We start from the raw sequence: 26,358 nt of genomic DNA, 5'->3' as shown, positions 1-26,358 counted from the left end.
GCCTGATATGTTAACTCCTAGATCAAGCTGCTCTCTATTCCCATCCTAGTACTACAATTCATATTTTGTGTTTTGAAGAGATACCTGGACATTTGCAGTGAAATGAAGCTGCAGAAGAATAAAAATCCCTTTAAAAGTTGTGAAACTTTTGCAAACAGATGCTTTCTGAAATGCTTATATCTATAATTCTGGAGTGCTGAACTGGGGGAGAGCGGGTGGCAAGTTCTAAACAAAGGGCATACCTATTTAGGCTGCAGGAAGTGGAATTCCTGCAGAGGCATACAGTATTTACACAGTTAAATGAGATTATGTACATTTGATTCAGAGGTGAATCTATTCTTCAACGCGGCTCAAGTGGAAGGTCAAGGCCTATGATGCAATTTGTGCAACACTTCAGTCCTCTTGAAATAGCAGGAGACAAAGTCTGAAACAAAGCACATCAGGGGGTAAGGCCTAAAAACTACTGTTCACCTCATTCTTGCTGCCACATGAGATCTCTCATCATTATAATTAGGTCTATACATCTTGAGACTGATATGCATACCCCAAAAAGTCATATGATAAAGGCTGTCAGGTGCTTTACTACTTGAGTTTCTGTTTGAGTCTGTGTGAATACAATAAACACAGGTCTGGTTTTGAATACTACATCCACATTATTAAAAAAAAACCTGCAGGAAGAATTATTAGAGGGAAAAGACATTATTTTTATTACTGTGCTGGTAGCCTCCAGGTCATGTACCCGCATTTTCATGACACTCTTAGGGCTCATTTTTACATCTTTCTAAACCCAGCACCAGCCTGCCCTACTAACCAGTTTTAAAACGGCACAAACTCACAAAGTGAACCCACAGAGTGGTCCATAGCAGAAGAAGCTAAGTCTTCTTTAGCTATCCCTGATTTAAAATAGGATGTCTCCCTTCCCCTGATGCTATTCTTGTCACAGACATGATCTAGGATCCTTTACTGATGATGTGGTTGAAGGCATGATGAGGGGTTGGGATCTGTTAGCCTCCACTGGACACTTTAGGCTGCTCCAGGAAGGTCCAGTTCCTGGCCTCTGTTGTCTGTGGACCTTATGGCTTGGGTGCAGGAGAAACCATATGCTGGCCTTCCACAGAAGCCTCTGCCCACATAACGGGGCTTTCTGAACTGCCTGTATCAGATCTTACATATTTCCGAATATATCCAGACTTAGTAGTGTTTTGAAAAAGTGCTAGACTTGTGTTTCAAAGTCACTATCTTCTGTGCTGCACGGATTTATTTAAATTGAGGTGTTTCTCTCTCTCACACACATACACACACACCTGATGGGTGTGTTGCTTTCTCATCTATTAAGGGGATTATACATTTTCTTGCTTATTTTTCAAACTAGGAGTTGTCCTCACATACTTATTGTTAGAGGGGTGTGGTGCCTCTTACACCATTTTGCTCCGTGCGTGAGTTACTTACACAGCCTCTTGCACTGAGCATACCATTCCCTTGCAGCAGCAGGTTAAGAACAGGATTTGCTTATCAACTGCTTCCTCCTGTTTCATAAGGTTGAAAGAGGGGCACAGGGTAAAATTAGTGGGAGAGGGCCTCTAATCCTCCTCACAACCCTTCCTGGGTGCCAGGATAATTTTGGACACTGGTTTAGCACTATACAAAGTCCCTGGGCCAAGATCTGCTCCTAAATCTGTCTTTATGTCAAATTTATAGGTAAGTTGCCATTCGTACTTATGAATAGACTGCTTATTATTAAAAATGGCGGATGGTGTTCTGCTTCCTCAAACTGATAAAGCCATGAAATGTTTTCATGAACCACTAAAAAAACAACTGAATAATAAAAACACATGGCTTCAGCAGTTCAGGAAAACATTGTGTGACTGTAGCAGCGTGATGATTTGAAAAAGGAGGATACTGTGCACTATTTTAAGTAAAAGACAGCCCATTTGTAAGTATTATTTTCCATGTCAAATGTTCTCAGTCCAGAGGCTGCCTGTTCTTAACATGTAAAGAACAGCTCAATTGCCCAGGTACACCTAGTCACCTGAGCAACGGAAAAGGTGGTTAACACCTCCATCTCAGGCAACACACATACTCACTCCAGCCTACTTCTCCAGGCACTAAGGAGGGTGACAGATGGTTGGTTTTTCCGCAGCCCACGTTACATTGAGTGGAGGGAAGGCTAAACCAGAGCAATCCACCCATCAGTGTTCTTAGCTTATTCCACATGAAGACAACACTTCTTGTTGGTCTTCTTCCTGAATGAGAATAGGCTCAGTTGTCAGAGCAGAACAATTTATGGTTTGTTCTTTGCTGCAGACTCAAGGACTGAAGGGTGTAGCCATCTGGTTATACCTCTGGTTTAAGCACAAAAGAATTATGCTGTTGCTACAGTAGGTATTTAAAAGAAAATCTTTAGAAAGAACAATGCACTTTAATAATTATTTAATAACAGTGGAATAGTTTATATCTTTGACTAAGACTAAAATAATTCTCTATCAAACGCACACTGTACATAAGGTTAACATGGTAACCTCTTTTGTTAAGCCAGAAACACTTGGAGCCCAAGCAAAGGAATTGGAAGTAGAAAAGTCATATGTTATGTGACTGATCCACAGTTTGTGAAATTTAGTGGAATACAAATTGTGTAAATCAGTAAGATGGGAGAAGGGTAATCCTATTATTATTAATTTCAGATTTCATTTATAAGCATCTAAAAATTTGAAGTTTCTTTTTTTCAGACCCCGGGGGGAGACATTCCTTCACACGAGATATCTCTCTCATTCTCTCTACATATTCAGAGCAAACAAGGGCCAATAAACCAATACTTTTTTTCTCTGCAGTGAAGATGCTCATGTTTGGCTGGCATGGAAAAACCCTACTAAAGAAATAGATGCATAGCGTGAGCAAACAGGAAGTGGCCATCTCTAGAACTTGCCCTAGATTGTACCGATAGCCACACAGCATTTAACTATCATATCATGCAAATTCAATCCTGTCAGTACATGTTAAGAAATGCTGCAGTTTTCATGGCATTGGGTAACCAATATTCTGGGAACAGGCCAAAGTGTCAGATAATTGCAGCTCTCTCCCCACCCCCCCTTTCTGTAGTCCTGGTTTATAAGTGACATTTGGGGATTTTAGCACAATTTGTTGCTCCGATCTCCCATGTTTGAAAAACAATGTTAGTTCAGACGCCATCATCAGACAGTTGCTATTGGCAGTCTTGAAGGAACTGTGGGGCAGTCCAATTTTAGATCAAACAGAAAAGCCAATAATAATTCTGAAACGAGGCCTGTACCCACGGGCTGAATTTACCTGGCCATCAACCTCCCAGATGTGGCTGGCTGCCAAGAAGTCCATCCTCCTCCTCAAACACATCAAAGCCACCTTCACAGCCCTAACTGGATTAGATCCTTCCCAGAAGCCAGCCTATTTTGCTCAGTCTCGTTCTATAAACAGCTCACTTCAGACTAGCTTCATTCTTACAAATTGAATTTATTTCAGGCACATTTGAAGCCAGTGGACCAGCTCATGATTTCATTAGCTGGGCCCATGGCCCACAGGGTGGAAAGGCCTGTCGGTCTGATGAAGATCTATAGTCCAATATCGGCCCAACAAGCGATAAAGGCAGGCTCCCAGCAGAGAGATTACATAGGGGACAATCTACTCTTGGCTTCTATGCTCTGTGTGATGGATTAACATATAAATCCTCACACCATCACACATCAAGAACAGAGCTGGGCTGGGGAAGTTAAAAAAAAAGTGTTATTTGGTTTAAGCCAACTTTTAAAGCCTGGAGTAAACAGGCAAGTCACAGCAAAAGACTAAGATTTTCCCTGAGATTGACCTTCAAGGGAAACATCATTACACTTGCATCTCATTCTACCTTGTTTTGGGAGGCTAGAAGATCATTCTCATTTCTTCTTTGTAGAACTGAACAGTCGCTATCAGGCCAACCTCATCCATCTCTAGTTTTCATAAACAGCCCCAAAGCTTCCTTAAGGAAGGAGGGCCTCATTTACATGGTACTCTCATCATGGATACTCAGGTGATTGCTGTTCGTATGGAGCAGCCTAAAGCAGGAATGTTAAGATAGTCCATGTGGGATTGCAGTGAGCATTTAATACTGGAATGCAAATAAATCAGTATTATCCTCTAATGGTTTTAGAGGATCATGGAAATGGCCTTAAAAAAGGAATTCAGCCACTATTGTGTAAAAATCAGTCTAGCCCAGATAGACAGGAAGGGGTGGGGGGGAGGAATCCAAGTGTGCACCACCTTGCTTTTCTTTACTGTAAGAGAGGAGAGGGAGAATCTCTGTCTCAACTTTTTTAAATTTTGTTTTGTGCCTTCAAATCAGTGTTTACTCCTAGCAAGTGCCTGGACAAGTCCCTACAGGTTTTTTTGGCCAGATTTCCCAAAGTTGTTTGTCATTGTCTTTCTCCTAGGGCTGAGAGAAAGTGGCAGGCCCAAGGTCACTCACCTGGTTTTGGGCCTCAGGCAGGACTAGAACTCAAAGCCTCCTGGTTTATAATCTGATACCTTCATCACTACACACTACATGCACCAAATGGACTCTCATTATGCTTTTAGGTAGCATTATTACACCCTACAATCGTGATGGTGAACCAGAGATGGCACGCAGAGCCCTCTCTGTGCACACATGTGCTGTCGCCAGCTGCTCTTCTGTTTTCTCGTGCACATGTCTTGGCGCACACTGGAGCGCCAGAAAGCTGAAGACGTGCATGAGCACACGTTCCAGTTTGAGCACTTGGTGCCAAAATGATTTACCATCACTGCCCTACAATAATAAAACGGAGCTCCAGTAGTTCATGTGGCCTTGATGGATTTTGGCTGATCAGAATTCAAATAACGAGATTTAAATTATTTGTTTATATTTGTTGTATTTGAAGAGAAAGTGATGTCACTAAAACTGTTTATACTTGTGATGAAGGGCAAGTAATTTCTTTATATATTTCTTTTCTTTTTCTTTGCTATATTATTTTTTCTTTTTTTCTGTGCCTTCTGGTTTTTATTTGTTTTAATTTGGATTAAATTTTTATTGTTCTAATTGAAATATTTAATAAAAGTATTATTAAAGAAGAAAAAATTTTGAAATAGCTTTTGAAACTTTTGATATTTAGCCAGATTTTAAATTTTTACCACCTAGCACCAGCTCAACTGCTTCTGGAAGTTGAGCTGGTGCTATTCTTGCAGCTGTTCTCTCTATGTAATCAGAAGAGGAGCTTTTTGACTATATAAAGTATTGGGGGAAATTCTTTTTAATGTAACCTTCCCATGTGTATATATTACATGTCTTAGTGCAGGTAATTAAATCTAGTTTTACAACTCAGCAATCCAACTAATGTAAGGCTTGTAGCCCTCTAGCCCCACTGCAGGACACTGCATCAGTACTTGTTCTCATTAGTTCCTTTTTAAAGTACATTGTCCACAAAGAGGAAAGGGAAAGTCAATGCAGCAGACAAAACAGCCTGCAGAAAATGGCCTTGTTTTTCTCATTAGGATAAGCCATAGCTTGTGTCAATACTGGTTTTTCACTAAGCCATAATTGGCCAGAATTAAAATTGCTAAACCATGAACTACAGTTTTCAAATCAAGACCAGTGGTGGGATTCAATTTTTTTTACTACTGGTTCTGTGGAAGTGGCTTGGTGGGCATGGCAGGGGAAGGATACTGTAAAATCTCCATTCCCTCCACACTCCAGGGGAAGGTTACTACAAAATCCCCATTCCCTCCCAATCAGCTGAGACTAGGGAGGCAGAGAAGAGATGGGGGCGAGGCCAGTCAGAAGTGGAATTTACCGGTTCTCCAAAGTACTCAAAATTTCCACTACCGGTTCTCCAGAACTGGTCAGAACCTGCTGAATACCACCTCTGATCAAGACATAATGTGCTAAACCCAAATTTTTAAAAAATCATTTGGTTAATAATAAGCTATGAATTAAGGATTATGAACTGTAATTGCTAGATCACTATTTACATTGTAAATAGAGTAAATGTATTCTATTTACTAAAATTTATTTTAGTAAATTTATTAGTAAATGTATTCTATTTACTGTTTACTCTGAACCACAAACAAATGAAGAACATTTTAGCTTCTTATATGAGAAATGTTTCTGCTTGTTTCCAGCATCTCAATGTTCTTACTTTTCAGAAAATCATTTTCCATGTTCCCACTTTAGTCCTGAAACAGAGAAGCAGAAACTTCCGAGATACTCTTTAACCATATATGCTGAAAATGCTTTTGAGCCTAATTGAATTTTTACTCAAAACCGAAGAGCTTTAATACAGTATGGTGGGTGGGAAAAATTTATCAAATGCACATTTTCTGTATAAGTTAGACATTCAAATGATAAGACATGCCAAGTGACTTATGGAAACAGCTTTAAATACATTTGGCCTGGTGACAGGAACTGGTTTTAATCAAGCTGAAATTGATTTGAAAGTTGTTTTATTTCTGACAATGTGGGCCCATTCATTTCTGTTTGTCTCTTTATTAGCAAACAGATTGGAAAAAAGTACATAAAACAAAACGCTGCCAACCTGGTTTTTCGAGTTGAAAGTGTGCATATAGTTTAAATTAGTATCCTTCCCTCTCATAAGCCCTTTTTTCCACTTCTTACAGATAAAGGCGGGAAACCATTGGTCTCTGATCTTGAGACTAAATTAAGAGAACCCTATCCAATGTTGTGAAAGTAGCCTGCAGATTAGTGACTTAGATTTCACATCCTGATGATGAGTGAAAAGTGGCTTCTTATCATATACACCAAGCCAGATATTCTCTCTGCTGGGGAAAAAGGTTTTATCTTTTTAAAACAGAGAGTGAAGGCCATGGAAAGAGACTAGATAAGGAATAAGGTTTCCATCTCCCAACAGTATCTGATGAACATAGGGAGAAATTGTAGAGGTCCGGCAACCTTGAAACAGGTTCATTTGCTTCAGCAATGTACAGTAGAAATAGAATAGAGCAGAGCAGAACAGAACAACAGAGTTGGAAGGGAACTTGGAGGTCTTCTAGTCCAACCCCCTGATCAGGTAGGAAACCCTTCAAGACTTCAGACAAATGGTTATCCAGTCTCTTCTTATAAACTTCCAGTGTTGGAGCATTCACAACTTCCGGAGACAAGTTGTTCCACTGATTAATTGTTCTAACTGTCAGGAACTTTCTCCTTCGTTCTAGGTTGCTTCTCTCCTTGATAAGTTTCCACCCATTGCTTCTTGTTCTGCCTTCAGGTGCTTTGGAGAATAGTTTGACTCCCTCTTCTTTGTGGCAGCCCCTGAGATATTGGAAGACTGCTATCATGTCACCGGTAAAACCCAGAGCCAGGAATTTGTGTTAGGTTTTTTTTCCTGTGTCGTACTAAGTCTCAGATTCTTAATGTCTCTGTACAAGTTCTGGAATTGGGTCTTTAACCATAACCTTCCTTCATATTTCCAACTGTAGACTGTGGTCCTCGAGTTACGACCACAATTGAGCCCAAAATTTCTGTTGCTAAGTGAGACATTTGTTTTGCCCCATTTTATGACCTTTCATGCTACAGTTGTTAAGTGAATTGCTGCAGTTATTAAGTTAGTAACATGGTTGTTAATTGAATCTGGCTTCCCCATTGACTTTGGTTTCCCCATTGAAGGTCACGAAAGGTGGTCACTTGACCCCAGGACACTGCAACCATCATGAATATGAACCAGTTGCCAAGCAACTGAATTTTAATCACATGACCATGGGGATGCTGCAACGGTCGTAAGTGTGAAAAACGATCATAAGTCATTTTTTTCAGTGCTGTTGTAAATTTGAACAGTCACTAACCAAACTCTTGTAAGTTGAGGACTATCTGTATTCTCCATAATTTTTTTTCTTTAGTATCTTTCCGTGACCTGTAATTGTTTGAACACTGCCTGTAATGTTTAGGGTACAAAATTCTTAATTTGTGGCAGACTAGCACTGGCTTGTAGTTTTCCAAAGTATATTTTCTTTTGGATTCTTAAAACTAATTTGCAAGCTTGCTGGATTATCATCATCTGAGCACTTCAACATCTTCCACCCTGAATGTCTGTTTTCTAATAGCAATAGTACTTAGGCTTATATACCACTTCGTAGCGCTTTACAAAGAGCCCTCTCTAAATGGTTGACAGAGTCACTTTATTGCCCCCAACAATCTTGGTCCTCATTTTAGCCACCTCGGAAGGATGGAAGGCTGAGTCAAAGAGGTGGATTGCTCCTGGTTAGGCCCATTTCAGCTGAACCGGTAGTGGTATTTTTGCCTGGGTCACAGAACCGGCAGCAACCCAGGCTTGCCACGCCCCCGAAACGGTTTCCTGGTCTCTTCTGTTGTTGCTGGGATGTTTCTGCGTACACGCAGAACAATTTTATCAACTGTGCAAGCAATGCGTGACCGGTGTGCGCATGAATGCGCAGCGAACCGGTACTGGCTGGTATAGGAACCCACCCCTGCTGAGTCAACCTTGAGCCGGTCAGGATCGAATCCCTGGCAGTCAGCAGAATTAGCCTACAACACTGCATTCTAACCACTGCACCACCACAGCTCTTATAACTTTGAATAATCTCTGAACAAATGGCCATATATCAAGGACTACCTATAATACCTGGAAAACATCAGTGAATTGTTTTCAATTTTACATTTTGATATCATCAGAAAAGCCACACAGGTTGCACAAATCTTATCTCTCATATACTGGAGTTAAGAAGTAGACAATAGGTGAAACAATAGGTGAAATGCGCCCTGAATGATAGGTACTGGGAGCAGTAACTACTAACTCATTACTCTAAAGCTCGGAGAGACCAGAGCATGGCGACCTAGAGAGCTTCCAGGACTTCCAACTTTCCACTATAGCTAGTCTTCAACTTACGATCACAATTGAGCCCAAATTTTTTGTTGCTAAGCAAGACAGTTGTGAATTTTGCCACATTTTGCAACCTTTCTTGCCACAGTTGTTAGGTGATTCACTGCAGTTGTTAAGTTAGTTGCATGGTGGTTAAGCGAATCTAGCTTCCCCATTGACTTGCTTGTCAGAAGGTTAAAAGGGGGGGGGGATCAAATGACCTCAGGACATTGCAACCATCATAAATATGAACCAGTTGCCAAGCATCCGAATTTTGATCACGTGACCATGGGGATGCTGCAATGGTCTTAAGGGTGAAAAATGATAATAAATCTCTATTTTCAATGTGGTTGCGACTGAATGGTTAGTAAATGAACTGTTGTAATTTGAGGACTACCTGTATGTGGTCTCAAGGATGGTTACACCTAGCTTGGATACCGTCTGCAATTCTATGCTGCCAGAAATCAAACTTCATTAGATTGATGCTTAAGTCTAGAAAATGGAAAAAAACATCAATTTTGCTTGTGCAAATCTAACTTAATCAGCTAAGCACTAATCACCGAAATAAAAAAACCAACACATTTCTTGCAACAATCTTTTTTTTTTAAATGTTTTGGGCTCATCCACACATGAGTGTGCAAAGGAATATGGAGGAAAAAACAAGTTCCAACTCACCATTTTACTATTCCTCTTTCAAACTGGTTAATATGACTAGGAGAGACAATGCCTATGTTTGTAAAATCTATTTTCTCTTTATTCACTAAATGGTAATTTATGCAATTGATCCAATTTATGTCCGGAGTAGGAATTACTCTCTCCCCAGTTCTTCCTAATTTACAATTTACATCTGCAAAATCATTTCATTTGGGATGATTATGGTTAAAAGTACACCCCACATGATTCATGTAAATTTCAGGGTTGTTTCTGTTGCTTTTCTGGAAAAGTAGTCTGCTTCCTTTAGGCCAGAGGTCGGCAACCTTAAACACTTAAAGAGCCAGAAAGTTCCTAACCGGAAGCCTCCTATTCAATTCTCGAGCTGACCAGGAGTCCAGTTCCCCCACCATAGAGTCACTTCCTTGTGCGCCATGCTTCCCGCTCCCCAAAGTGTTAAGTCGGCACAGACGATAGCGGAGACCGTGAGGCAATTCAAAGTCTTTATTAACACACGAACAGCAAAACAGCAATTACAGGAGAGAAGCACGGCTGGGCTAGTCTGACAGCTATTTATGTGAAGCTGTCAGACGAGCCAGCCAATCCGAACACCGGATTTTCCCCGCTCTCAGCCAGGTCGTGTCTTAACCAATCAGACGCGACCTGGCTGTTGCTAGCGCAGATGCCGGCTGTCAGGGGGAAATCCCTGACGTCATCTGCCAGGATATAACACCCCTTCCCCCCCAGTGAGTGCGCATGTGCGGACGTCGCACAGATGTACTCACGCAAATAGGCTGGGTGGCGCCGGACCCGCCCAGAACGCCTCAGTTCAGCATAATAATAATAATAATAATAATAATAATAATAATAATAATAATAATAATAATAAAAAATATTTATTTCTTAGCCGCACCCTCTCCCGAAGGACTCGGGGCGGCGTACAATGAAACATATGAAATAAATATGTGGACAGAACAAACATATAACAGAGACATATACCGAGACATACACAAGGAGGAGGTCGGCTGATAAATAAAACAATTAAAATACAGTATTTAAAAACCCCTAGATAATTAAATATAATTAAAATACCCAGTAAAAACCCGTCAGGAGCGATATGGTTAGATCAAAGTTGAGCCAGGCCAGCTGCTTGGAAAAGGTGGGTCTTAAGCTTAATACGAAAGGAGCGGAGGTCAGAGGTATTCCTAATATCCGGAGGGAGGTCATTCCACAGGGCTGGGCCCGCCACAGAGAAGGCTCTACTCCTAGGCGCCGCCCCCCGACACTGTCTAGTGGACGGCACCTGGAGGAGGCCCTCTCTGTGCGAGCGGATTGGTCGCAGGGATGTATGGGGCAGAATACGATCCCGCAAGTAACTAGGTCCTGAGCCATGGAGCGCTTTAAAGATTATTATCAAAACCTTGAAACGCACCCGATAGACCACAGGAAGCCAGTGCAGCTCGCGCAGGAACGGTGTCACATGGGAGTACCTAGTACTCCCCATAATTACCCGCGCGGCTGCGTTCTGGACCAACTGTAGCCTCCGGGTGCATTTCAAGGGAAGCCCCATGTAGAGAGCGTTACAGTAGTCCAAGCGAGACGTCACCAGCGCATGAGTGACTGTGCGTAAGGCGTCCCGGTCCAGTAGGGGGCGCAATTGACGCACCAGGCGAACCTGGTGGAACGCCCCCCTTGCCACGGCTGTCACATGGTCATCCATGGACAGCCGGGCATCCAGGAGGACGCCCAAATTGCGCGCCCGCTCCACGGGGGCAAGTTGAACACCCCCAATGGCCAATGATGGAATTAATTGGCTGAACCGGGGAGCTGGCACCCACAGCCACTCCGTCTTGGAGGGGTTGAGCTTGAGTCGGTTGTCATCCATCCAGATCCGTACGGCTTCCACACACCGGGACATCACTTCGATGGCCTCGTTGGGGTGGTTCGGGGTGGAAAAGTACAGCTGAGTATCATCAGCGTACAGATGGTATCCCACCCCGAAACCACGGATGATCTCACCCAGCGGCTTCATATATGTGTTGAAGAGGAGTGGCGAGAGGACCGACCCCTGTGGCACCCCACAAGTAAGGGGGCGTAGGGTCGACCTCTCTTCTCCTGCCAACACACGCTGCGTCCGGTCAGAAAGGTAGGAGCCGAACCACCGCAAAACGGTGCCCCGGACCCCCAACCCCTCCAGCCGGCGCAGCAGGATACCATGGTCGATGGTATCAAAAGCCGCCGAGAGGTCTAATAGGACCAGGATAGAGGAACAACCTCTGTCTCTGGCCCTCCAGAGATCATCCACCAACGCGACCAAGGCCGTCTCCGTGCTGTGACCGGGGCAGAAGCCAGACTGGCGCGGGTCTAGATAATCATTTTCCTCCAGATGTCGTGGAAACTGGTAGGCCACCACACTCTCTACAACCTTCGCCAAAAAGGGAAGGTTGGAGACAGGACGATAATTGGCCAGCTCCAAAGGGTCCAGGGAAGGCTTCTTGAGCAAGGGTCTCACCACCGCCTCTTTCAAGGCGGCCGGGAGAGACCCCTCGCTCAGCGAAGCATTCACTAGGCCCAGGAGCCAGTCTCGTGTAACCTCCCAGGATGCCAGTACAAGCCAGGAGGGGCACGGGTCCAATAAACATGTGGTGGGTCGCAGTCGTCCACGCAATCTGTCCAAATCCTCGATGGCAACCAAGTCAAACTCCTCCCAGATCGATACCTCAAGACTCGCCATGGACGTCTCCATTGGATCACTGACAGGAACCCAATCTCTCCGGATTTGAGCGATTTTATCCTGCAGATATTTACCAAATTCCTCTGCCCTGCCCTGTAGGGGGGCCTCCCGCGGCCTCTGAAACAAGAGGGAGCGGGACACCCGAAACAGGGCGGCAGGGCGGTTCTCCGCGGATGCAATGAGAGTGGCACAATATTGGCGTTTGGCCACTCTCAATGCCACAAGGTACGTCCTTAAATGGGCTCGTGCCTGTGTTCGAAGGCGCCGGAGGAGAAGGAGGTGCCCGTGGTAGCTCCTCCCGCGAGAGAGTGGAGCTCCGGGCGCCATCTTGGGGGCCTACCTTAGGATGAGGACTATAAGGAACAGGTAGGCAGGGTCGAGGGGGCGCGGCCGAAGGCGGGCTTGAGATGGGAATGACCGGGTAGGCCTGGCCTGACTCGGGGAAAGCCAGAGGGAAACCAGGAGGAGCTCGCCAAACGGGCGGAGCATCCTCAACTAAGGACGGCCGGAAGGCGGCGTCCATAACCGGAGTGGCCCAGGGCAGCTGGACCGGGCCGACTGGATTTGGTGGAAGGGCACCAGGTAAAGATGCGGCATTGGGCGCTGGCGGAGTCACGATGACGGTCGACTCTGCGGGGACGTCGTTGCTGTTGGACGGCTGGCGGCGCCTCAATTGATCCAGGTGGCGCCGCCATTCGGTCCCATCATGCAGCTGGACCCTGTAAGAACAGGGGCCGGTTATGGAGGTGACGGTGGCAGGCACCCACCTAACAGCCCCTGAGAACGCCTGCGCCCATACCAGATCTCCCACCGTGAAATCTCGAGAGGGGGCCCCCAGGTTGCCAGGCTGCTCCTTGGAATAGAGCGGGTGCAGCCTATCCAAGGTGGTCCGCAGGCGCTGGCCCATCAGCAGCTCAGCTGGAGACCTTCCGGACAGGGGGCAAGGAGTGGCATGCTGTACCAATAGGTAAGCAGCCACCCTTGACTGCCAGTCCGCCCCCTCCATCCTGCCCAACGCCTCCTTGGCCGAGCGAACCGCCCGTTCCGCCCGGCCATTACTAGCAGGATGGTAAGGGGCGACTGGGGCATGGCAGATGCCCTGGGAGGCCAGGAACAGCTGGAAGGTGGTGGACGCGAATTGAGGCCCGTTGTCAGCGACGATGACGTCTGGCAGGCCGTGGGTGGCGAACAGCCTAGTCAGTTCTCTGACCATGGCCTCGGCTGTGGTGGACCTCATAAGGATGAGTTCCACCCAGCGCGAATAGGCGTCCACCACTACCATGAAGACCTGGCCTCTGAACGGGCCCGCAAAGTCCACGTGCAGACGGGACCAGGGCCCACGGGGCATTTCCCATTCCCGCGGAGCGGCAGCCGGGGGCGCCGGTCGGGAAAGTTGGCAGGTGGAGCAGCCAGCCACCCAAGCCGCTATCTCGTCGTCCATGCGGGGCCACCACACATAGCTGCGCGCCAGGCCTTTCATGCGCACTATGCCTGGGTGGCCCTCATGAAGTCGAGATAGCACCTGGTGACGCAGGCTGGGTGGAATGACCACCCTGTCACCCCACAGGAGGCACCCACTGTGGAGTGACAGCTCCAGCTGCCTGGCCTTGAAAGGGCGAAGGTGCTCTGGCACCGGCCCCTCAGGCCAGCCCCTCTGGACCCAAAGCATGACCTGGGACAGGTCAGGGTCAGCCCTGGATTTTGCAGCCACATCTCCGGATGAGAGTGGCAAAGCCAAATCTGCTATGGCCAGAACCGACAGGCACGGCACTGTCGGAGGGTCAGCAATGGGAAGGGGGCAGCGGCTTAGGGCATCGGCGTGCCCTATGTGCTTGCCCGGACGGTAGAGCAGAGTGTAGCTGTACGCAGCTAGGAACTCTGTCCACCTGGTCATGCGAGGGGAAAGAATGGGAGGGGTCGGCTTGTTTCCCGCCAAAAGCCCAAGGAGTGGCTTATGGTCGGTGAACAAAGTAAAATGCCACCCATAGAGGTAATCGTGGAACCTCTTAATCCCTGACATTGCAGCCAGAGCCTCCTTGTCAATCTCGCTGTAATTGCGTTCCGCAGAAGTCAGTGTCCTGGAATAAAAGGCAATGGGGGCCTCCGAGCCATTGGGCAGCACATGACTCAGGACCGCCCCCAAACCCACGGGGGAGGCGTCACAGGCAAGAGTCAAAGGCAGCTTGTCCGTATATTGAACGAGGACTGCCTCTGACGTCAGCATGTCTTTGACAGCTGCGAACGCATGCGCTTCGCAGCTGCCCCAGCACCAGGCTGCCGATCGGTCGAGCAACCGATGCAGCGGCTCGGCTAATGACGCCTTATGGGGTAAAAATGGTGCATAAAAATTTAGCAAGCCAAGGAACGCCTGCAGCTCCGTCTTGGAGGCAGGCGTGGGGGCGTTCCTGATGGCTGCTACTTTAGAGGGGGTGGGGTGAATCCCTTGGGCATCAATGGTGAAGCGCAGGAAATCCACCCGCAGCACAGCAAACGAACATTTGCTGCGCTTTAATTTTAAGCCCGCGCCCCTGAAACGTTCGAGGACCTTCTCTAGTATTTCGATGAGGCTCGATCGGCTGCTAGCGGCGATCAGAACGTCATCGAAATACGGAACCACGCCAGGGAGCCCATGGAGCAATCGCTCCATGAGGCTCTGGAAGATCCCCGGGGCAACGGAAACGCCGAATTGCAAGCGCCGGCAACGGAAGGCTCCACGGTGGGTGACGATGGTCTGTGCAGCCGCCGCCTCGTCATCCACCGGGAGCTGCTGGTAGGCCTGCGCCATATCCAGTTTCGCAAAGATGCAGCCTTGTCCTAAAGAGTGGAGCAAGTGCTGCACTACCGGAACTGGATAGGGGTTCGCCTGGAGGGCAAGGTTAATGGTGGATTTAAAGTCCGTGCAGAGGCGAATAGAACCATCCGCCTTGACCGGGATGACCAAAGGGGTCTCCCACTTGGAGTAATCCACAGGCTCCAAGACTCCCTGCGCGATGAGCTTGTCCAGCTCCGCATCAACCTTGGCCCTCAAGGCGAAAGGCACCCTACGGGCCTTCAGCCTAATGGGGGCAACCTGGGGATCGAGATTGAGGGAGATGGGTGTCCCCTTATACGCCCCCAGCTGCCCATCAAGACATCAGCGAACTTTGTTAGCACGTCGGCCACGTCAGGAGGCGTGGCCACTACTTGACGGACCCTGTGCACTGACAAACCTAGTGCCGGGAACCAGTCCAGGCCCAGGAGGGCTGGCAAAGGGTTTTCCACTACCAAGAGGGGGAGGCACCCCGCAAAGTCCCCATACTCCACCCGCACCAGGTGACAACCCAGGGTAGGAATCAAAGTCCCCTGGTAGTCCCGAAGGGTTGCGTCTGGGGAGGAAAGCTGAGTCTTGGGGATGCCTGGGCAGAGGCGAGAGAACTCTGCCCACGAGAGGAGTGACCGGGATGACCCTGAGTCCACTTCCATGGTGCAGGGGGAGCCTTCAATTAGGAGCGACGCCTTGATGCGCTCCGCACCTGCACCAGTGTGGAAGGCCGACTCCGCAGGGCTGGCGTTCTGGTCGGCGTCCACGGCATAGCAGCCTCCGCGTGATGACTGCTGCTGTCGTCCGGGTCGGGCTGCTTGTCTCGGGGCGGCAGCTGCTGCAGTCGATGGTTCCTCTTGGCGATGTGTCAGCGGCAACGGCGCTCTGCAGACCTGAGCCAGGTGCCCCTTTTTAAGGCAGCGGCGACACACGGCAGCCTTAAAGGGGCAACCCGAGCGGTCGTGGTTGCCTCCGCAGCCCAGGCAGGCAGTCGTGGCTTCTCGGGCTCGCTGAGGGGCGCGTCTTCGGGCTGACTGGCCGATGCGGGCCACTGCTCCCTCTTCTGGATAGCCGGCCGGTAGAGGGACCAGCTCGTCCACTAAACAAGTGCGGCCGGGCGGAGGCGGAAGGTTGAACATCTCCGCCATCGACTCGTCCGAGAGTTCAGCCGCCCTCGCTTGCTCAATGACCCCGGTGAGTGTGATGTCCGCTTGGGACAGAAGCCGCCGGCGAAGGCGCAAGTCTTTCACTCCGCTGACAAATTGTTCAGTGAGGTTGCGGTCCAGATCTGTGAACTCACACCTCATTGCCGCTGTGCGGAGCGACTGGAGGAACTGGCTCACAGATTCCTCCGGCTTCTGAACACAGCGCCTGAAGGCATAATGCCTCGTGACCCAGGACGGGGTTGGGGCATAGTGGCGCTGCAGGCGCTCAGTCAGAGTGGCCCAGTCCAATGAGTGGACTGGTTGTGGAGCTGCGAGGGAGCGAGCGGCGCTGAACATTGGCGTGCCGCAGTAGCTCAGAAAGAAACTACATTTTTCGTCGTCCGGCACATCGCGTCTGCCATTGGCGATCAGGTAGCACTCGAAGCGCTCCAGGAACGCTTCCCAGGTCTCGCCGTCAGAGCCGAAGGGGACGAACGTTGGCATCGCCGACATGGTCTCCTCAGAATTGCCGGATGGTCAGGCAGAAAGAAAAAATTGCCCGGTCAGGTTGTGCCGAGGTGGTAACGTGCGGTGGGTCAGCGGCGGCTGGATCCCACCTTCGTCGCCAGTGTTAAGTCGGCACAGACGATAGCGGAGACCGTGAGGCAATTCAAAGTCTTTATTAACACACGAACAGCAAAACAGCAATTACAGGAGAGAAGCACGGCTGGGCTAGTCTGACAGCTATTTATGTGAAGCTGTCAGACGAGCCAGCCAATCCGAACACCGGATTTTCCCCGCTCTCAGCCAGGTCGCGTCTTAACCAATCAGACGCGACCTGGCTGTTGCTAGCGCAGATGCCGGCTGTCAGGGGGAAATCCCTGACGTCATCTGCCAGGATATAACACAAACACTGGAATCTCCTCTCAAAATTGTGGTGGCAACCAGCAACAGGGAGCTGCAGCAGAGGGATGAAAGAGCCACATGTGGCTCCAGAGGCGTGGGTTGCCGACCTCTGTTTTAGGCTTTCCTCTTAGCAGTTTTGATAACTACGCATATCCATTCATATATTCTTATTCACATTCATTCACACAGCCATTAAATATTAGTTATGCTTTGAATGTGACAGTGTTGCAAAGATTAAAAAACAGCAGGCCTCTTGTGTTTTCTGCCCCACAAACCTACTTTGCTTGAAATAAAACCTGTTTATTTCCCAGGAAGATATATATGCATATAAATGCCTTACAAATGATTAAATAATATCTATAAAGTGCCTTTCAACAAACATCACCAAAGCAGTATATAATCAATTAGGTTAAAAGAAACAGTAAAAGCTAACCTTTCATCATCTTTATACTCCAGTGAATCGTCTGAAGTCTTGTTTTCTAAAAAAATGGGGAGATAAGAATAATTTAAAAGGTAAAGAGATACAGACAAATGCTACAACTATGTAGGCTTCTATCCTTATGCCAAAAGAGGCTTTATTCATTTGTCAGAACTGGGAGAGGTATACATTTTTCATGGGTCCCCACTGCAATTCCACTACTGCTGAGTTATCCTACAGCTGCTGTTTACATTTCAAAACCCTGCATGTTAAGGTCATTTGCACATTTGACATGTCTGCTTTGGTTTTTCAGTCAGACAGGTTATAAATTTGTATATTTTAAATTGTTCAGAATCTTTTTTTTTCATAAATTACATGACCACAGCATCTCCCTCTGCTATTTATTAAAGGAGCCCAACTTTTTTTTTCCAGGCTTCACATGAGTCCAGGGTAGGGGTGGGGGAGAAATACTGCTGCTTTAAGGTAAGGTAAAGGTTCTCCTTGCACATATGTGCTAGCTGTTCCCGACCCTAGGGGGCAGTGCTCATCTCCGTTTCAAAGCCAAAGGGCCAGCGCTGTCTGAAGATTTCTCCGTGATCATGTGGTTGGCATGACTAGACGACAAAGGTGCACGGAAGGCTGTTACCTTCCCACCCAAGGTGGTTCCTATTTTTCTACTTGCATTTTTTACGTGCTTTCGAACTGCTAGATTGGCAGAAGCTGGAACAAATAATGGGAGCTCACTCTGTTACGGGGTTCTAGGGTTTCAAACCGCCGAACTGCTGAGCTTTCTGACTGACAAGCTCAGCTTGTCGGTCAGAAGCCACTGAGCTGCCGGGTCCCTTTAAGGCAGTGTTTCTCAACCTTGGCAACTTTAAGGTGTGTGGACCGACTAGGGAATTCTGGGAGTTGAAGTCCATACATCTTAAAAGTTGCCAAGGTTGAGAAACACTGCTTTAAGGTATCCACTCATTAAAGATTGAAGTTTAAAGTTGAGACCACTTTTAAAGAAGAAGCCCCTAATGACTTCAGGCTGACACAAAAGTCTGAGGGGGTGGGGAGTCAGACTGTTTTAATCCATAGCAAGAAGGTGCCAGAAGTAATACCACAGCCTTTAAAAAAGCATCAGGCTTTTTAAACCACAACCCTGGTCCTTCCTCTCGTCTTGGCTGCCCTGGGTTGACCCACTAATACGGTATTGCAGCCTGTTTTCAGGAAAGACCCCGTTTCTAAAAGGCCAAGAAACACAGAGGACCTCCAGCTCTGGATGGCAAAGAGCCTTGTAAAAGAACAAGCCGTGGGGCAGAATTAGCCTCCTCCGTCAAGCCTTAATGACTACTGTCATCAGTAGGGAAGGCTTGGAGGTTCATCTGAAAGGACTAGACTAGAGATTAAATAACAGATATGTAGCTTGGAATGAGAAGGACCTTACAAACAGAGGAAGCCTGCTAAGTTGCCGAACATGAAACAGTCCTTCGTGGTTGTTGTTTTTCCTGTCAGGGCCTTTCCCCCCGCCTAGTTCAAGCGCTCTCCACCCATCCTTGAGTCAGCAGAAAACTAACTCTGCAAACGATTTTCTTTTCCCCGTTTTATTGTGCTAAGTATGGCCTGACTCTCCATAACCCCATGGACCATAGCATACCAGGCCCCTTTACTGTCTGCCAGAGTTTGCCCAAGTTCATGTGTATTGGGTCAGTGAGAGAGTCCAGAGGTATTTCACAAGAAGAGTACTCCACTCCTCTACTCACAACAGAATCCCTTATGCCATCAGGCTTGAAATTGTGGGCTTGGAAAACCTAGAACCACACCGCCTACGGTCTGACCTAAGCGCAGTAACAAAATTACCCGCTACAATATCCTACCTGTCAATGATTACTTCAGCTTCAACCACAATAATACACAATAGATACAAACTCATGGTAAATGGCTCCAGATCGATTGCAGAAAATACGACTTCAGCAACAGAGTGGTCAATGCCTGCAATGCTCTACCTGACTCTGTTGTTACATCCCCAAACCCCCATAATTTTAACCTAAGACTGTCTACTGTTGACCTCACCCCATTCATAAGAGGTCTGTAGGGGACGTGCATAAGCGCACCAGAGTGCCTACCATCCCTGTCCTACTGTCTCCATTTATTTGTACCCATTTACTGTGTTCATATTTATGTTTATACTTATACCTGTTGTCTTTTACATGTTTGACAAACTAAAATAAATAAAATAAAAATAAATTAAATAAATGAGACTATCTAGCCAATTACCAAGCCCAACTGAGTTCGCTCTGGCTTATGGCAGGGATTCAATGTATATGGATTTTGGACCTACTAAGTGAAGCATCTGGTAGATTCCTCCAATATTGCTCCCTCCCCCCCCCCCCCCGCCCAGCAGGAGGGAGATCATCATCTAGTCACAGCAGGGCTGTAAGAAAGAGAGCAGGGAGGGGATTTTGAGGCCTGAAAAAAAGTTTTACCTTGCCCAAGATTACAAAGCTTAAGGTCAGCCTGAGCAGACAAATCTTCATGGATGCTGTCCCTCTAAATGTTCAAAAGACAAACTGAATACAGGTAGTTCTCAATAAGAGTGCCAAATTGGGAGTGGCAAGTAAAATCATGTCTGTGTTTATGTTCTCACTTCAGCTTTTCTTTACAGGCCTACAGACTTTAAATTATTTTTTATGACTGTTGTAAAAGTGGTCATTGCATGAGGCAGTCGCTAAGTAAGGACTACCTATTGCTCTCTTTGACTCCATGGCCATTTCACATTGTTGCATCATTCTTGCACAATAATAGCTGCTTTGTGCAAGCCCAGTTTTGCAGGCTGTTCTCGTTTATCTCTCCTGTGGCTCCAGGTTATTATCAACCACAGTCAACCAGAGGCCATCCTGGTCTTTGCTGCCTTCCAAATGGCTGGGTGATTGGGAGACTGGCATTCCTTACATGCTTCCTGCTTCTGTAACATGGCAGAGGATATGCCACTGGAGTCTCTGAGGGCATACAATATCTGTTATGCAGTGACGTGCGGTGAGGTTTATGGCTGGTGAGGCACTGACCCAGTGGTGGTTTTCAAATTTTTTTAGACTTGTGGACTTCCTCCCAGAATTCCACAGCCAGGCATGCTCAGTTCCAATTTAAAGCAACAGCATTTGTTTTTCTGCTTTGCGAAAGAATTTTCCTTTTTTCTTTTTCTCCTCCCTTCCCATCCTTCCTCCCTCTCTCCCTCCCTCCCCCCTCTCTCAAACACACACAAACACGTTGGATTGGACTACACACACTTTCCCCCAGCCCCGGAAAGATCCAGCCCAGCTTCACTGATTACAGGTTTGAAAAAGCAACGTGGCTCTGCCTGCAATCAAACCCTAACCCTTCCCTCCAGCCTTTGCCCAAAGCCCCGCACCAGTCGGATGAAGTTTGAATTCCTCCCCCTCCCTCCGACCCAGACATACCTTTTCCAGCTGTTTCAGAGAGGATTTCAACTCTGCTCTTGCCTCGGGTCCTCTGAAGAAGCCCCGTCCAAACGAGCGCCCTCTACTATGAGGCAGGAGAACTGCGTGCCTCACCTATGTCAAGAATTTTTAGGTTTTAAGCCTTGCTTAACTCTGTTCGAGTGATCATAAAACGCCTAAAGTCAGACTAGATGAGGCATGCAGTTTTCCTGCCTCATAGTAGAGGGCACTTTTTTAGAGGCTTTTTTAAACAGTTAAGCAGAGTCATCCACGGTGAGGCAGCAACTAGCTCAGCCTGACCTCAGCTCTCGCCTTTTTCCTTTTACTTTTTCTTTTCTTTTCATGATGACAGTGGTGAGGCTATGCCTCCCCTGCCTCCCCTGACTGCATGTCACTGCTGTTATGCCAGCCTCCCTGGAAACAATGCCTGTGTCCTGGGGTGTTACTTCCAGCATGGCTAATATAGCTAATGATCCAAGGGCTTAACCGCAGCATCTTTTGCAGTGTTGAGGTCTCAAAGGATTCTGGGAGGTGACCATGAAAGTTTAGAGGGTGCAAATGAAGTTATATTACCAAGTGTGATAAAAAAAAAACTGGTGGTACCGTAGGTTTACCAGGCAGGAAGAAATAGGTAAGATGGCCTGGAAGTGCATAGCTTGGTTCATTCCCATAATTTATGTTAAGTAGTTACTTGGTTATTCAGCTGTAATAGGGGACAGTGGGAAGAGCCATAGCCACAGGAACTAAGGCTCTTCCCACAGGATAAGTGGCAGATGAGCCTCAAGCATTTCAGAAGGGACCCTCTCTAGTTTCTTGGGCCACCAAGGTGAAAGGAAGAAATGTATATTCAGACTTGCAATATTCTATTATGATAACTTTACAATAAAGTATACCATATTTTTGGGAGTATAAGATGCACCTTTTTCCCTCAAAAAAGAGGCTGAGAATCTGGGTACGTCTTATACACTGAATACAGCAATTTTTGCCTCCTGAAACCCTGCCCCTTTCACCAAAATGGCCATGCAGAGCCTGTAAGAAGCTTTCAGAGAGCTCCTGGGGGCTGGGGAGGGTAGAATTGAGCAAAACACAGGCTGCTTTTTGCTTAATTTTCCCCCCCCCCCAGCCCCCAGGAGCACTCTATGAGCTTCCTAATGCCCTTTTTTTGAGAAAAAATGGGCCCGTTTTTGTGAAAAACTGGCTGTTTTTTGCTCGTTTTTTGCCTCCCCACCCCCGCAGGAACACTCTACAAGTTTCCTAAGGGCTATTCATGCCCTTTTTAAAAAAAATTCACCCGTTTTGTGAAAAATGGGCTGTTTTTGGGAGGTTTGCAGAGTGCAAAAACTTTTTTTTTAATTTGCTTCTTCAAATCCTTAGTGTGTCATATACTCCAGTGCGTCTTATACTCCAAAAAATATGGTATTTAGTTTCCTTCCTGTCTGGACCTACACGCTTCCTGTCTGGACATACCTGTTGTAAGGCTAACAGTGTGTCAATGTTTTGCTTAGAGCAGGGGTCGGCAACCTTAAACACTCAAAGAGCCACAAAGGTCCTAACCAGAAGCCCCCCCCCTTCAATTCTAGAGCTGACTGGAAGTCCGGTTCCCTCACCATAGAGTCTCCTCCTAGCGCAGCATCCTTTTTCCTCTACCTGTCCTAACTGAAAGCCCTATCAATTGTGGAGCCAACCGGTGAAAGGGAGCCACAGCAGAGGGATGAAAGAGCCACATGTGGCTCCAGAACGGCAGTTTGCTGACCCCTGGCTTAGAGCAAATAATTTACAAAAAATGGGAAGTTCTGGGCTTTCAATTCAACCCACCGTGACTTCTAACGTGGCTTAATTCTCCGTGCTCTCAGCTGACCATTTCTGACATTCAACAAATCACTACTGACTACAATGTGCAAATCCATTCCTTATGTGATCCTACACTTGTCTTAACCCTAGCTGCTTGAGTTCAACCTAAGCTCTCATTATTGATTTGTTTTTGGCTTAGTGTAACCCAGAAATAGTGGTTTGTAAATCAGTTTATGGTTTAGCACAAAGGTGAGAACCCATCCAATTTGACCAGCAGTGGTTTAAAAAATCCAATCACTTAGCTCACTCAAAACAAAGTGAGTATGAGTATAAAGTGAATATAGGATGCTGCCTTAATATGTTTTATCAGCAGCTCAACACTGAAACTAGTTAACTTTAGTGATGAAATCCAGTAAGTGAATCTGGTTATATTCTTATTTCTATTCATAAAAGGCTATTTTATGCCATGTATGTTTTTAGTGATCGATAGACTTTCCAGCTTTTTTCAGCTCTAGGAATTTGTGCCATATGTTTTGCAGTGAGAAAAAAAGAATTAATACACATTCAGAGTGTAAGTCTCATAGAAACTTTTGGCTTATTTAACTTTTTTCAAGTGTTCAAGGATTTGGAGTAGTATTAGCACTTTGAAGAGACAGGTATGATGTATGTTTAATGGTGATTTCAAAGGGATCCTATTAAAACGTCAAAATATCCATAAAAATATATGGCTAGCATTGGTAATTGCTAATACATCACTATGCAGAAAGATACGAGTTGTGGTGTTTTCTGATACATCGCTTATAAACTCACAAGGAACCTTATAGATCTGGCTTTTATTCAGATGTCCCTTTTGGAAGGATGTTGGAAAATAGACGCTTTGTAGTAAGCTGTACCTTAGGCACACGTCTGGTCAGTTGTATCTTTCCCTAGAGTGTGCAATGAGGCCTAGAAGAGGGGAGAGAAGGTGAGCTCTGGTAGTGGGATCGCAAATCAGAGGAACTTCGCTCTCTCTCGCTCTCTCTTCTCCAACCACCTCCAAAACTCTTAACAGTTCTTGCCTTGTCCAGACCTCTTGGCTATGTCTCAAGTCAAATAAAGTAGATGGTTGCTTACCGCAAGCTGAGATGATGCTGGGGGCTGCAGAACCAAGCTAAGCAGCCCAAGAACAAGGGGCCTATTGAGGAAAGGGGCTTTATGTCCTCAGCTGGGCAAACACGCAAGCTTTGCGTCTGGCCAGATTGGACTTCTGGGGTTTGATGGGCAACGAATGTGTGCAGAAATAGGAACCCAGGTCATACCTTAGAATGTGTACTGCAATAACAGAAAGAAGAAAAAACTATTTTATTTTAACTGTAAAAGGCATGGCTCAGTTTCCAGCATGCCAATATTTAGTCCACTCTTTGCAAGGATTCGAGACAACCTCACCCAACTTGGATTCCTCTATATGTTTTGGTCTGTGTTGCGGATCACCCCAGTAATATGTCCAGTGAGGATGGGAGCTATAGGCCAACACATCTGGAAGAAGAAAAGAAAGGCTAGTCCTAAGGCAAAAGCAAATTAGGAGTGTATTAGCACCTACCAAACAGAATGTTAGTTCTGCGCAACTGCATGGAAAATCAATTTAAACCAAGAAAGAAAATCAAGTTCTGGGTGTTTCTGATTCTATCCTCAACCTGAATTATGGGTTCCCTGCTGATTTTGCACAACTATACTTTTTGTGGGGTCCTTGATACTTTCTGAGCTTGGTTGTTTGCTTCCAGACATTTCATTACCAAACTAGGTAACTTCATCAGTGCTGCAAGAAACAAACTCAGAGAGCACCACAGACCCCACAATTCAACCCTGAGCGACAAATATTCTCTTCGATCAGCTATATTTATTCCCTGTTCTTATTATTTTAGAAGAGGGGACAACACTGTTTTGTCTTTTCCACCACCATTTTGTGTGCTATTTCCAGGTGCTACCAGACACAATCACTTGCTCCCTTATACCCCTTTTAAATTTATAATATGTAGGAGCTGGAATGAAATGGATAGGGGCTTTGTCTGATTCTCCTTGTAGCTCAAGCGGATAAGAACAGAACAGAAAAACAGAGTTGGAAGGAACCTTGGATGTCTTCTAGTCCAACCTCCTACTCAAGCAGGAAACCTTATAGCATTTCAGACAAATGGTTGTCCAATCGCTTCTTTAAAACCTCCAGTGTTGGAGCACCCACAATTTCTGGAGGCAAGTCTTTTCACTGATTAATTGTTCTGTCAGGAAATTTCTCCTTAGTTTTAGGTTGCTTCTCTCCTCGATTAGTTTCCATCTATTGCAGGGGTATCAAACTCACGTCATCACAGCATTGTCATGTGACATATCTTGACTTTCCCCTCCCCTCCTTTGCTAAACCAGGCATGGGCTTGGCCTGCGCATGACACATTTGGCCTGCAGGCTACAAGTTTGACTGCCCTGATCTATTGCTTCTTGTCCTGCCTTCAGGTGCTTTGGAGAATAGCTTGACTCCCTCTTCTTTGTGGCAGCCCCTGAGATATCAGAACACTGCTATCATGTCTCCCCTGGTCCTTCTTTTTATTAAACTAGACATACCCAGTTCCTGCAACCGTTCTTATACGTTTTAGCCTCCAGTCCCCTAATCAATATTTGTTGCTTTTCTCTGCACTCTTTCTAGAGTCTCAACATCTGTTCTATATTTCGGCAACCAAAACCGAATGCAATATTCCAAGTGTGGTCTTACCAAGGCATTATAAAGTGATATTAACACTGTTTGATCGGGTAATGGAAAGGCACACAAGGCTAAAGGCAACAACAGCTCTTTATTAAAGTACAAGTAAGAACAATCCAGCGAAGGTTGAGTCTGACAGCAGCCCTTTTATAGGGAGCTGTCAGACCCTTCGACCAATAGGATTAAACCTCTGTTCCCTCCGGAACAGAGGACCTTGGTGGAAACCACTGTAGTTGATACCAGTATCTAACACCCTTCTCCTCTTGGATGGAACAATCCGACTCGTTACGTAGTCACGCGGGTAGGTGGGCTTTTGGGTAGCCCTGCCAGACCTGCGCAGTTCAGTCAGAGAGTGTTCTTTGAACAGGTCGGACGGACCTGTTTGCTCTGCAGCTCCGCTTGGCGGAAGCTCCTGGAACCTTTCACAGGCCGCAGCTGGAGCTTCTAGACCCGGTTTGCTCTGAGCTCGCTGCGAGCCTGCAACATAACCAGATAAGTTTCCTGGTACCCTCGGGCTTTAACTGGCCGTGGAAGGAGTGACTGTTTGCTCCGTTTGGGTAGAGCTTTGGCTAACTCATGCAGAAGTTACCTCTGGTTGTCTAAGAGTGGAGTTGGAGAGGCGGCCACGGAGTTGTTCAATGTGCCTTCTCCAATTCGACCGTCCTCGAGCTCTACAAGATAAGAGTGAGGCCCGGTGATGCCTATCACTGTGGCAGGAATCCACAGAGTTCCCCCGGCGTAGTTGTGGGTGTAAACTGAATTGCCTACGCTAAAGTTCCGAATTTTGCTCTTGGAGTCAGGGGACGATGCGGCAGAATAGTTTGGGTGTAGCTGGTCTAAGTGGGACCTTAGCCGGTGACCCATGAGAAGCTCGGAGGGGCTTCTCCCTGTAGTGG

The sequence above is a fragment of the Natrix helvetica genome, assembly GCF_964273705.1.
Source record: "Natrix helvetica genome assembly, chromosome: 1".
Lineage (NCBI taxonomy): Eukaryota > Metazoa > Chordata > Lepidosauria > Squamata > Natricidae > Natrix > Natrix helvetica.
Note: the sequence above shows the minus strand (reverse complement) of the source record.